This window comes from Amia ocellicauda, chromosome 20, assembly GCF_036373705.1.
Source record: "Amia ocellicauda isolate fAmiCal2 chromosome 20, fAmiCal2.hap1, whole genome shotgun sequence".
Classification (NCBI taxonomy): domain Eukaryota; kingdom Metazoa; phylum Chordata; class Actinopteri; order Amiiformes; family Amiidae; genus Amia; species Amia ocellicauda.
The window spans coordinates 4,541,158-4,554,836 of NC_089869.1; the positions used below are offsets into that span (position 1 = coordinate 4,541,158).

The 13,679-nt window shown below is 40.3% G+C and overlaps 1 long non-coding RNA gene across 1 annotated transcript in view; it reads left to right on the forward strand.

Annotated features, from left to right (window-relative positions):
* LOC136716037 (uncharacterized) overlaps positions 1–12,940 on the forward strand; it is a 47,077-nt gene extending 34,137 nt beyond the window's left edge. Inside the window, exon 2 of the long non-coding RNA XR_010805110.1 lies at positions 12,219–12,940. This is a non-coding gene — a long non-coding RNA (uncharacterized LOC136716037). The remainder of the gene's footprint in view (positions 1–12,218) is intronic.
* The last annotated feature ends 739 nt before the right edge of the window (positions 12,941–13,679 follow it).

A 13,679-nucleotide genomic window follows, 5' to 3' on the forward strand; every position in this document is an offset into this window, starting at 1 on the left:
AGTGTTGAGGTATATGGGTAAGAATCCTTCTATGTTTTATTGGTATATCCTGGACATATTTATGTAACATGTAAGCGGCTGTTCTTATCTCTGTAGGAATGTCACTCATGAAAAAGCCGGTGAAAACTTGGTCAGCTGCTTTCATTGCTATGGATATATATATATTTAATCCACTTATCCATCCTTTGCAAATCGAAAGATGAACAGCTCGGCCTCATTGATTTACAGTGAGGTTTTCAGGTTTTCAGAGTCACTTTAAAACATCTGGATAGACTCTGTTGGTCCAGAGTCTACTGATCCTCCTCATCACTGTTAAATGGACACAGAACACATTTGAAAGTGTACCCCCTTCTATTGTAACAGCTGTCAGGTGACTCAACAATGCTCTTTATCACCCTGAATAGAAAAGCCCCTCATTTCCCACTTAATTGGACACAGTGCCTATGTCCAGATAAGCACAGATCTGCGATATCTAATAAACTGGCTATTCAGACCCTGTTATCTGGTGGAAAAGAGTGGATGGAGGCACATTCACTTGCTAAACAAAGCCGGTTTGCTATCAGTCCTCTGGGGAAGGGTCCCAGAGCTACTTTGCTAAGTCCCTGTGGCGCAAACCAGGCAGGTACAAGGTCATTTCAATCGTGAAAAGGTTAACCCACAGTACATGAAGCTTACAAGCTCACCCACTCTTTTTAATTGGTTCTCCAGGATTGCCCAGCTGTAGAAGTAACATCTTGTTTCCATAATGCTGCGACCTAGATTTACAGCTGGGATGTGACTGATGTTTCAGAAGGTCAATCTGGGTCCTAGGCCACCAATAGATGACCCCTCTGGAGCTATTGTAAATAAAGCTGGGGTCAGGTCAATTTTTCAGGATCGATTGGAGTGTTTATAACCCTGCATTGTCCACTGCTAACAGGCTGGACATAAATAAGCGAACGCAGATTGGTTCTTCACATTGTTTTACTCCAAATACTGTGTCAGCTGTTTATTTCTTACAGGCACATTTATGTATACTCTGGAAACTGTTAAAGTAAAGTGTTTCCATTTTATTCAAATTGCTGATCTCTGGTTCATCTTTTTTTATAAAGTAGCAGTTTTTGGTCCTTATGATGAATTCCTGACTATTCTTCAATTGATCCAGTTAAGGTGTATACATAAATATGTTTCTATATCTTTTTCAAAATATAAAGAGAGATTAAGCATCCTCGGTCTTGCCAAAGACCAAGTACATTAGTTGTCTTCGGTTTATAAGGGTTTTAAACAGGAATGGATGAATGTCACAGTGCCTGCCGCACAACTGACAGAGCACCAACCTTAATGATGTCAATACCAAGATCAAACACAACCAGTAGGCAGGCAACTAACTGTTGTCAATAATAAACTTCATCACGCCTAAAGAAATAATATATAATTGTATAACTGTGATCACAAATTACAATTTTACAGGAATTCTAGGATCCTTGTCACTTGTTTGTTTGTTTGTTTGTTTGTTTGTTTATGATAACATCTTGAACCGAGAGCATGCTGAAATCCCAGCTCGCAAAGGGAATTTCATAAAGAATTATCACACCGGAAGCCACTTGGTGGTTTTCAGTCTTCAGCAGTATTGTAAATGGAAAGATTTTTTTTTTCACTCCAATGTTAGCAATGCCTCTCATCCCAGGTCAGCCACTTAGTCCCTCAGTGCTCTGGGAAAGACACATCACTTGACCTCCTCAGTACTGCTCCACACCCCACTGAGAAACTAGAACCCGCTCCTTACTGACATCAACTCTCAATGAGATGTTGACTTGCAGAAGTGATTCCCTGCAGATGAATTTGTTCCAGAAGGGGGGGAAAAAAGCTCTGTGCAGCATTAACTGTGGACTGATAAAGATCTGGCTTCACAGGTGGGAATTTTTTCTGCACTTTGGAGTCTCATCAGTCCAGCCTCCCCCCCGGAAAAAATGAATATGATAGGAGAACGAGGTTGCCTTTTTTTTGTGTCTTTTTTTTTTTTTAAGTGCAATACTGAATCCAATGATGTGTGCTGTAACCTGGCAAAGTACTGCACAGACCATGAATTTCAAACCATGCAAGATAGAGCTAAAGAGGACAGATGGAAGTCTGAGTATGTGAACTGGCCAGAAACCGTATCCATGCAAAGGCAGTGCAAAGGAAAACCAAAGCCAAAAGCTGACACACAGTGAGCGACTACAGCAGCATAATTAGAAATAGTTTCTGCTATATTATAAAACTCTTTGCAGAGAAATTCAAACTGCATGTTACTGTAACTGAAAACAGCAGTCTTTTTTCTTTTTCCTTTTAAGACCCCCAAAAAACTAAATAATCCCCTGCGCTGTACTGCTAGAATACTGTATGCCTCATTTTCTTTGTTTACATAAACAGTTATAACTTGGGTACTAGTTATAAGTTATTAGTTTTCCATGTGTATTTGTGTATTTTATTTTAACAAAGCTGTGTACGAATTAAATGGAAATTCACTGAAAGATTATGTTTATTTTAAAACACAGCCTAGGCACATCTTAAACTGTCTTATAAATATAACTCCTTTTTCTTGGCCTGGGTTGTAGCAGTGTTTGTTTTCCTCGTTTATTTGAAGTTCTGCTTTAAGCGTTATATTTGTGTTACTGAAGTATATGTCAGTATGAGCATAGGATTTTATGACAGGTCTTCTTCAGTAAACAAAAAATCAAAGTAAAGGTGGGGGAGTGGGGCTGGGGGGAGGAATAGAATCACTAACCAGCACGTCTAACCTGCAGCCAATGTTATTGCACACAGTATGGAAAAATGATTAGCCTTTCCTTTGAAGAGCACTACATAAACACAACAGCCCTCAACGCACTGCTTTTCTCTTTTCAGCTTTCCTTTTCCTCTAAATTCCAGCTAGACCGACTACTTCTCTGCTATTTCACTTGATTCCACCCCCCACCCCCCTCTTTTGCTTTTTCTCTCTTACTCTCTCTATCCCTTCTCCCTTTGAATTTCAGCTCTGGGGGTGTGTTTGGGGGGGTGTTTGGGTCCCAAGTCGATGTCTGTTTTTAAAAGTGTGCCCGTTCCTGGGGAAAGCCTGTTAAAATATTTGGGCTGAGCTAAATAACCAGTTTGTACCCCTGCCCCGAAGCCAGTCTCTGCAGCCCAGGAATTTGTTGATGACTGAAAATGTTTAAAGCTTTATTCTACATTTTTGTTTTAAGTGGAATTGTTAATGTATCAGTTACCACTGATTCTCACACATCAGAGTCCTGTGGAGTGCTGAAACTAGACCTCATTTAATTTGCTTATCATGGGCTTGCACAAATTGCCACTCATCCCAGTTTCCTTGTGTGTGGAAAGATTTAGACACACTGGGCTTGGGATTTGTTTTGTCCTGTTGGTGATGTCATATGCACACAGGCCCGTCTGCTGTTCCAGTTATGCCTGGTGACCTGCCCCTTTACCAAATGGAAACAGTTTTGTTTTTTTAGGAGCTGCTGGGGGCTCCATGGGTGGTGAGACCCCTTATTGTGCAGTACAATTTAATTACAAGTCAACATTTTTTCGGCGACATAAAAATTTAAGGCAGACATTGATAGAATTACGTGCTGCATTAGGACTGATCATGGCTTGGGTAAATCCACAGCTATGCATGCTATGCACTAATGCAAAGCTGAAGGTCTCGGTCTTCAAGGCTTTTATGGCCCATGAAAATCAGGGACTGAGCAATCCTCTTTAACGGTACGCCTGCTTAAAACTGTCAGCAGGTTAGCAAATAAGGTGTATTTTGTTATTTTATTATTATATTGTTACGTTTCTCACCTGTTCACCATAAAAAATAATTTAAATATACGCAAAGTGTGGACTGAAACCCTGGAAAGAAAATGCATCTTGTTTACCAAATTTCTTTGAACAATTTTTAGAAAATGACCTGGGTTGATCCTCAAAGTGCCGAGCTTTGTGTTAATGCTTCTTAGATTGTAATGATGAATTATTTGGTTGTGGAAGCTTGATTTTAAATGAGACTCTCTCAGCTAACTCTTGAAAAGGTTTTACATGCTGTGTATTGTATATCTGTGAATGTTTGAAATACTCTGTTAGGGAAAGAGCCTCCTTGGAAAATGAATCTTCATTCCTTACTTCAGCTGAATATTGAATATTAGAAATATGCCTTGTAAACACTTTCTCTTCCATTGAGGAATGTTCTATTAATAGATGCTTTCACATGTATGCAGTGTTCTGAATGTGTGCACATTCTACATCAGTCTTAACATTGTACAGCTGCAAATGCTTGGACACATGTCTCTAACCCTACCCCTAATTATCTCCTGATTTATTTAACGTTCTTTCTTGTGGTGCTATATTTTGGATGAAATAAATGACACCAGTCAGTGTTGTGTTGTTCAATTTGATCCCCTCTGCTCTGTTCAACACAGTGCAGCTTAAAATCTTCACATTAGAGTAGAGAGCAATGAACTCATTCCGGACTTTTGGACTTTTGGCATTATACAGTACATTTATCTGAAAATGATAGGCAGCAGGGAATGAGAAGGTGATACAGTCTAGTGCAGCTGTGTAGCACACCTTCTCATTCTAAAGACTTTTACAAGAAAGGTAGTTTTTTGTGAAGATGGAAGCCAGCCAGTAAAAAATGGTCATTGGACAGAAACATGCCCAGACATGTTAAAACTTTTTGGTTGTCTGTACAAAAAAAAAAAAAAAAACAGATCTTGTTTTTGATAAGCCTGCTCCCTTGTTCTCAAATGCATAACCTCTGGATGCTTTTGCTCCAAACATTTTCCAGTATCACACAGCGAAAATGTGTTATAGGAATACTGAAATGAGTTTCAATAACCAGGCATGTAAAATTGTGTTTATAGCCTTCCAGGATTGCTGTGTAAAGTTCGGCTCACGGTGTAATGTGGCAAGTAGTTTTCAACCTGGCAGGAACCTGGACATTTCATGTATAGCAACCTTGGAGGGATATAAACAAATGGAACTTTAAACAAGGCTGCTGAAGCAGATACTTAGTCAACCCATTTGTCTGCTGAGCTCCGCTTGTGGACGTTTTACTTGGTCTGAAGCTTGTTTGAAGTTATGGGTGAATTCTCCCTGGCGCTGAAGGAGCCTCTCACCGACTGTTCCCTGACATTGATAAAGATGCATGGTGGATGCCTTTGTTTATTCAGTTCCTTGAAGTATTTTGGACCTTTTTTCCCCTTTACAGAAAGCTTAGCAATGGGAGTACATTGAACACTGACACCAAGGATATGGAGCTCAGCTGAAACTGGATACACGGAAAGCAGAAAACGCCAATACCTGGTCGGGTGGCCCCCTTTTGTTTCGTGAAGTCAGCTCAGCTGGTGGAGATATAAAGGGTCTGGTTCCCTGTGGGCCACTGAGTTTACTTTTCTATTTTTTTTTCTTCTTTCTTTTTCTTTTTGGTTCCCTCCCTCCCTGGGCTGCACAGCTGTTTTGGCACTGGGGGCCGTTTTCTGCGTCCTGTGAGGCAGTGATTAAAAAGACAAGATTTAAACGGGCCAGGGGATAGGGCTGCAAAACGCATTGGTCCATGCCTGACGCAGCGCAAAAAAAAAAAAGGGCAGAGGGAGAAAGAGGGAGAGACAGAGAGAGCGGGAGAGACAGACGGAGAGTGAGGGGAAAAACATACATCCCATTACTAGAAATTATGTCTACTTTTATTGACTTTGTTAAACCTTTTTCAAAAGTACTTCCTATGTGTTTACAAGACTGTAAATCACACCCCATCCAGAAGACAGGTGATATAAAATCAAGGGGAGCGTTGAAGTCCAAGGAGAAGAGACAGTATTCAGCCAATAATGTTTTTTACTGGGGTGCCTTTTTAGCTGAGCCCCGTAAATGTTTTCCAGCCAGGGGCAGAATTATTTCAGGGTGGCATTTATGGGAGGTTACTCCACCTTTGTTGTTACAAGGCATAGGATGGTAGTTACATCTCTGGGAAGGGGTGGTATGACATCATACAAAATTAAGACTATAACAATGCAATAAGTAATATCATGAAACAAGATACAGCAACTAAAGTGTTTGGGGGGGTGGGGGGGTATTACAGTACAGTATGCCTGCATGGAGAGAATGAAGTAGAAGCAAGAATTACACAAAAACCATGCTCTGGCCTGCCATAGGAGCTCTTGTGAATTATTTAAGTGCTGCCAAGCTACATGATCTTTCATCTGTAGTCCTCCCACAATGTCCAGGGTCAGGCAAACAATGTCTGTAACTCTTATGATGGCTTAAAAAATTAGTTGCTAGCTATTTGATAAAAATAAGAACAAATAAATTGTTGTAAATGTGCAATGGCAGTTCTATCATGATCTGAAATGTGTGCTAATGGTAATGGGGGTTCCCAGCTGATGATGGAAGTAGATACATCATGATATAACAGTTGAAAAGGTGTCTTAAAATGGGTCATGTATAAGCATTTATTTGATTTCACCCATGAAGTTGTTGGCAGTACAATGTATTTTGTTTTAATATGCTACAATATTGTAATTTTGATTAGAAAGATATATATTGCACAATATTTCAGCGTGTACATTATCACTAAGTAATGGTAGATACATTTCTCTTACGTTTGTGTTCATGTTTGTCAAGAACAGGAATTCCCCATTGTGCACTTTGTATTGTCAGGCTGGTTTCCATTCAGACAGGTGAGTCACAATGTATCTAATGGTCAAGCAGCTCACATCTCCACAGTAAAGCAGTCTGAGCTCTAGTGTAAAGAATCATTTGATGAAATTCTGCCTAAACTCCCTCCAACACTAGAAAGCAAACATTTCCTATACCATGACTGAAAGGCTCCATATTTAGCCTGGTAATTTGGCAGACCACCAGGCTTTAATCATGCTAACAATGCTTTTACCATCTGCTTTTAACTGCTCTTTAATATAGTTTTCTGTACTCCACCACACTTCCCTTTAGCTGCGCTTTACTACAGTTAGCTATGGTTTTATTGCGGAATGTAGCTTTTATGAGAGTTGCTATCACAGGACATGCAGTTTGTTTGCCAGCTCCGGTGTTCTGCTTGCATCCTTGTACTTCCAAGCCCTTCACACGAGGACTGCATATATGATTCATTTGGCATCTGAGTGTGATACTCAATATAGGTATGTTTGTGCACCATAGAGCCACAACAAACTAACCAACAAGTGCTGTACAAATTATGTCAAGTAACATGTCCTGCCTTAGTTTTTATAGGACTGCAGTGGCTGTACATGTATCACTCAATATCCACATCCCCAGGGTCTAATAGCTGCTACATATCTCAACTGGTGTTCTGACAATGGGAATTCAGTCATCCTAGACTAAGACCACTTTTAATGCAAATGCAAAAGTAATTCCAGGTCCAGATCTGGAAGTTTCTCCTGCTGCAGCATAGCTCAACTAATGGCCACAAATAGCAAAGCCAATTCCCGCATTTAGTCATTGATAGTTCTCCATTGCTTGTTCGAAATGGAAGTAGTTTACTAAGAAGAGCGATTATCCCAGTTACATCAGGTTACAGAAAGTTGTGCTGCACATGAATGTGACGGCACCGATGTATGACTTGGCTTTCAAATACAAACCGGTATTGCTCACTCCAATCAACGAATGGACAGTGTCACTGTCAACAGTGTCTTTCAGTGAACTAGGACAGAGCAGAGCAGTGAGGCTTTTTCAGAAAGATGTCTTATAGATACCTGAGGGACTTCAACTTAAGAAAATTTAAACTCATGTGTTTAAGAGGCTTTTTGTAGTTTTCTATTTGTAATCTAAAAAATGTATGTAGTGTAGCCAAAAACAAATCAAACATGACTGCTCAGGATGACTTTCATACTGGTGACAATGAATCCTCTCCCAGTCCTGTGATCTCTACCTTTACTTTGCCACACTGCAGATTGCACAAGTGCCCCCCTTCCTCCTCCCTCATGGCAATGTGTATTTTTTAAAGTCCTGTTTTAGCCAGGGGAATAATACCTCTGTAAATTGAGTCTGTTCTTTAGCTGTTTCAGACATTCAGTCACTCCTCTTCTAAGAAATAGCAAGCGCTCGCTTGCCAAGGTTTTTACAGCCCTGTACTGCTGTTGTCTTTGCACTGCGCTGACTTTACGGATTGTAATAGCAGAGTCAAATGTGAAAAACAGCCCAAACCGCAGCAACCTGGAATAAAAAGCACAGAAAACAGGGCAACATTTGAAGTGATTTCAATCCTGAGGTATTCCGCAACTGGACACCAAGCCTCAGACCGAGGTTGTTGTTTTCTTAGTGATAATGAAGAGAGATAGAGAGAGAGATACACCATACCTTCCCTTTGCAATTGCTTCCCAGATTTGACTGCCAGTATAATTTCTATAAGCCACAGCCCACTGTGAAGACTCATCACAGCCAAGACTACCTTACTGTAATATACATTTTTGAAAGCAGTTGCAGGAAAACTGTCAGTCATTATTGGAAGATATACCACAGGAACAACTACCTGTCCTGAGGATCACAGGTATTGTAGACAGACAGATCCACTAAGCTGCATATGTGGATAGCCAAGTATTCAGCTAGTATCTTTTAACACATTTGTATCCCCCCAAATATTACACATTAAAATATCACTTTAATAGTATTTGCGTTTCTGGAATAATGCTGTGGTGGGGCAGTATGATTAAGGTATCCCGTAGTGGTTAAATAGTCAGCGCCAGATGTTTAATTGTGATTGTATTGAGCAGGAACAAGATCTGGGGCTTAATTAATGCCTTTTGTTTTCTGAAATGAGTGTTTTTACCAGAGAAAAGAGTGACCACTAGATTCTCTACAGTCCAGTTACAAAGCAGGTGACCAACAAACTTACTTTACTGTCAGGGTCCTTCACTGGCTAGACTGGCTAGTCCCATATTTCATAGTGAGAGCTAGTTTCACCTTTGTGCCCCACAATCCCTGTTTTCATGTCTCAAGACCCCTTGCAGAAGGACCCACCTGTGGCAGACTGTGTTAAGAGAACTGAGGACTGGACTCAGGGGATACAGGTCATGTTTGACTTGAGAGTAACATAAGAATAGGCCACCAGATGTTAGATTTTTAAAAGCTGGCATTTCACCTCATAGCCACATATCCACATTACAAATATAGACAGTAATTTTCATTTCTAATACAATAAAGAAAGGATTTCATTGGAGTTTGGCAGATGATAGGACCGGATTATTCACTTAAACTTCCAAGGAACATTCTGAGCTTCTCCAGATTTTAGACCCTTGAAAGTTAGGGGTCATGCTCAGTCTGATCAACTGCAGCTAAAGAGTCGTTTATATTGTTTGCATTTTCCTGATTGTTTGTCATGGCAACAAACCTCCAGCAAAAAAAAAAAATGCAGGTTTCAAAGTTGCAAGGATTATGTCATCCCCTGTATTTAATAATCAAGTCAATTCTTTACAGTTTTCACAAGGCTGAATTGGTGTTTAAACTGCTCTGGGAAGATATAATTGATAAATCAGTATAGTTTAATGAGCAATATTTTAATAAACAACCAATAAAAGAAAAACAGTGTCAAGTGATTGTTGTGAAATGGTGTTTCATGGGAGCTGGAAAATGACAGGATAAATGTAGGTTAGCTCAACAGGCTAATTTTTCTTTCCTCTTTCTTAAAACATCAAATCGAGGAGGCTTTGCCGAAGAAGCACATGTTATCACCAAATGTTTTTACAGCAGCTCAAGCAACATCTCTACATGCACTGGCACACACGAGCAGTATAAACCACGATCTGTAACATTTTATGACAGTTATTCATATGGCTGAACAGTTGCATTTTTATTTATTTTTTTACCTTTTTCTACACCTCCTTTGCTGTCTGGCCTTTCACAACCACGGGTCATTTCTTTGCTCTCCGGCAAAATCCCTGAACAAATCTTATTTCTCCCCCATGCTTTCTCTTGACAGGATCACTTTCTCCATCCTCTCGCCAGCACTCTTCCCAGCTCGCCCACAGCCTGCTTCCCTATCCTCCCCATGACGAACACTGTTTTTGTACATCATTCCCTGCACCCCACCCCCACCAGCAGCTTCTTGGCTCTTCCATGAGCAATTTAAATGAATTTGAATCCACAGGACAGGACCCTGCTACAATATCAGCCTGTGAGTTGTGCCAGTCAGTGTTGGCTTTTTGTTGTTTTGTGTTTCATGCAACTGTTCACCACCTAAAAGCTTTTATTGCTAATTCAAAAACCAGTGCATAAAATGAAGTCCAAAGGTATTGCCCCTGCCTTGACCTGTTTTTCAGGAACATGTCCTGTTATTCCTCCACAAATAAAATTTAAATAAATGCATGGATGCAATTTTCCAGGAAAATCAACATTTCAGGAGGAAATAAGCATTTTGTGTTTCTAAATTTGCCTGGAGTGATTGGACCATGTAAGCCCCTGTCACCTGTGGATAAGTAGGATTGGTGGAGGTGTAGGCCTCTAGCGGAGTGTGTCCTGTGTTTCTCTTGTGTGTGTATCATGTGTGGAGGCCTACAGGATTTAGGTGGCAGCAACAGGCTTCAGGATAACTGTGGCCTTCAACTTCTGACAAGCATGACAGCCTCCTAAAGGCCACCCAGGAGCCAGCATTAACCACAGCATGCCTGACATATCCCATTTCCAGTGCCAGCCTGGATTCAATCCACAGCCAGACCAATGTAAAACACCTTTTCTTTCCCCACGTTTAACTCTAACCACTAGCTACTTTTGTGGCTACTCTATTTTCCTTTTAATAAATAAGTGAATTGATAATGACATGCATCAGTGTTTAAAAACTAAATTAATAAGAAGTGGAACTCAGGTGTATAATACTGTAGTCGGACATTTTGTTAAATTAATTGAGACCTGTACTGGGATGTGTATTAGTCTCTTGTTATCTGTAATCATCACCATAGCCTAAATTACCTTTGTACATACACTGTGAAATAAAAAGTCTGGTTATAGGCAAATTAAGCATTTTCACTCGTGGTGTGATACTTCTATATTTGTTAGCTGTTTGAATTAATTTCAGGTTTCACAAGCAGCAAGCATGTGTATAGATTGTACTGATTGGACAGAATGGCAAATATTCACGTACATATTTTAATATTATGCAACATTTGTCTATGCAAGTAATCTCAAAATAAGGTTAGATGCCGTATTTTGTATTGCATTCAACACCCTGCTCCCCAAAAACCTGAAAAAAAAAAAACTGACTGTGAGGATGTAGTTGATTCTTTTGTAAGTATTTAAGACAAAATGAATAGATTGCACACCTACAGAGAGGGACAGCAATTGATGGCTGGGTTGTGGGGGGGGTGAGGCAGATGTGCACACGGGCAGAGGGATAGATGGTGCACGCTAAAACCATATTGTATTACATCTTCATATGGAATACATATTACTGACATATGTTTCAATACAAAAAAAAACTAAAACTATATCAGGGATAACCCAGTGGGGCTGTGAAACTACCACGGATTGTAGTTAGGGAATAGGATAATGTATCTGCAGCTACAGATTTTTATAAGTATAGTCCAGGTAGAGACCTTTTCCATATGGACAGAGCCTTAGAAAAAATCGCAAATGAGCTCAGTGCTTGGGAAAGAGTCTTTTTAACATTGTTGACTGGAGTGCTTATGGGACAGACGGAAAGGATAAAGGGAAGACCAGGCTGTCTGATATCCCTCACAAATGCATGGAGGTTACAAAGTCAGAAGTATTGCAACTTGCTTACTGCTGGACACAGCTCATGGTGTTTTTGCATTGCCTTAAAACACAGTCTGTTATCTTTAATTAAGGAAAACTATGAGACCTTAAATATTTAGTAGGTTTGTGAAAGATTTATGTGGTTAAAACTTAAATGAGGGAGTGGGGAACATATACAAATAATGTTTTATCAAATGAAACATTTTTTGGGATCATTGCCAGGATTATTTCAGGTTTTAGGTCCAGAAGTGATGAAGACATACTGATAGTAAAATGTATATCCTTGTATTTTTATGGATTGTATTGACAATCCTTTGCTCCCTGTTGTACCCTGTATAATTTAATTTACAGGGTTGCTTGAGGAATTTATTAGTGCAATAGAAGTTTTAACGTCAAAATAAGTGTGCTCTTTCGTCACCCAATACCCCACAACCTGGTAAGCAGTCTATTACTCGTAGTGTCATAAAACCTATGTGTTAGTGTCATTTTTCCACTATCATATTGTAAAACCATGCTGAAATATTTTCCAGGACGGTCTGAGCTCTTCTTCAGATGGGGTTTCCCGGTATTCCTGCTAGAGACAGGCTGATGCAATTAGCTTAAAGCCCTCTCGAGACGACCCAAACAAGCTTTGAAGACCAGGTTTATGGAAACTGTTTTACTATGAGGCTTCAGACAAGCTCCCCTTTGAGCGAACATCTCCCACCAGTCTGAAGGAGTGTGCGTAGAGAGGTTATCTTGCTTTCTTTGGATTCTACTGATCATACAAGTGTCCCTGTGTCTTCTAAATAACAACATACGGCTGAAGGGGGAAGGGGGGATTCAAAACAGCTCTGAAGGACTGGCTATCCCTGTGGAATTATACTACGAACATCTTCTCATATTTTTCAGCCTAAATTTCTTTCACTGCTGTTTCCTTGCTGCCTCAGCAGAATCAGAAAGAGACGCATCAGTAGCATAGTATTGTTTAACACAAGGAGCTAATAGTACAGAATTGTCTGTCCTGACTGCTCACATTTGCACAAGGCACCTAGTCTTTCTTGTGCTTCAGTCGGCTGCACTGAAACAATGATCATTTGAAATTCATAACTTATTTACTGCAAACATTGGTCATTAATTCTAAATAATGGGTAAACATAACAGTATTCATTGGGGACATGGAAACTAAATTCAGCAATTAATTGTTTCAAAATCTATACCCTTACAATCTGTTTTAAATAAAGATGGTGATGATAACCATGCATAAAGATTATTTGAAGGGAGGATTTGTGTAATTTTATTGAAGGTTTTTCCAAAATGTAAAGCAGTCGCTCATGCTGGACAAAGAACATAGCAGGTGAGTTGACCTGTTCTTTTTATGTGATATTGTGATACTTACCAAGGAATCCCTTTAAAGTATTCTGTATTTGTTTAATGTGGCTTATCTGAAGAATGAAAGCAGAGTGAATGATTAGTTAATACCTTTGGCTGTGAATGCAAACCACATAATAACAATTGGGTTTGAGAATGACTGGTCTTTGCACATAATGGACATAATGGTTAATAAATGGAAAATGCTTGAGCTCTTCTCACAATTTCAGAATGCCTACATTGCAGAAATACTATCTTGCTTTAGCCACGATGAGCTCACAAGAGGCGATCAGCACTAGGGTTAGTCTGTGTTTGAGGTCTATGTTAGACAGAGCAGCCCACTACGTGTCATTAGTACCATGTTGAAGCGGGATTGACAGGCCTCGCTCTGGCACTCGCAGCTCAGGAGAAGCCTCCCTCCTCCTCAGTGTGTGTCCTCGGGTCCTGACAGATCAGGCCTTCTGGAAGTGCAATCAGACCCCAGAGGCGAGCAGTGGGCGGCCAGCAACCTGCAGCCCGGCACAGGCCCGGACTGCCCTCGCTTAACCCCTGCTGGACCAACATCCATCACAGGCACTCGCTGTTGGACCCCCCGGGGAGTGTCTCTCTCTCTCTCTCTCTCTCTCTCTCTCTCTCTCTCT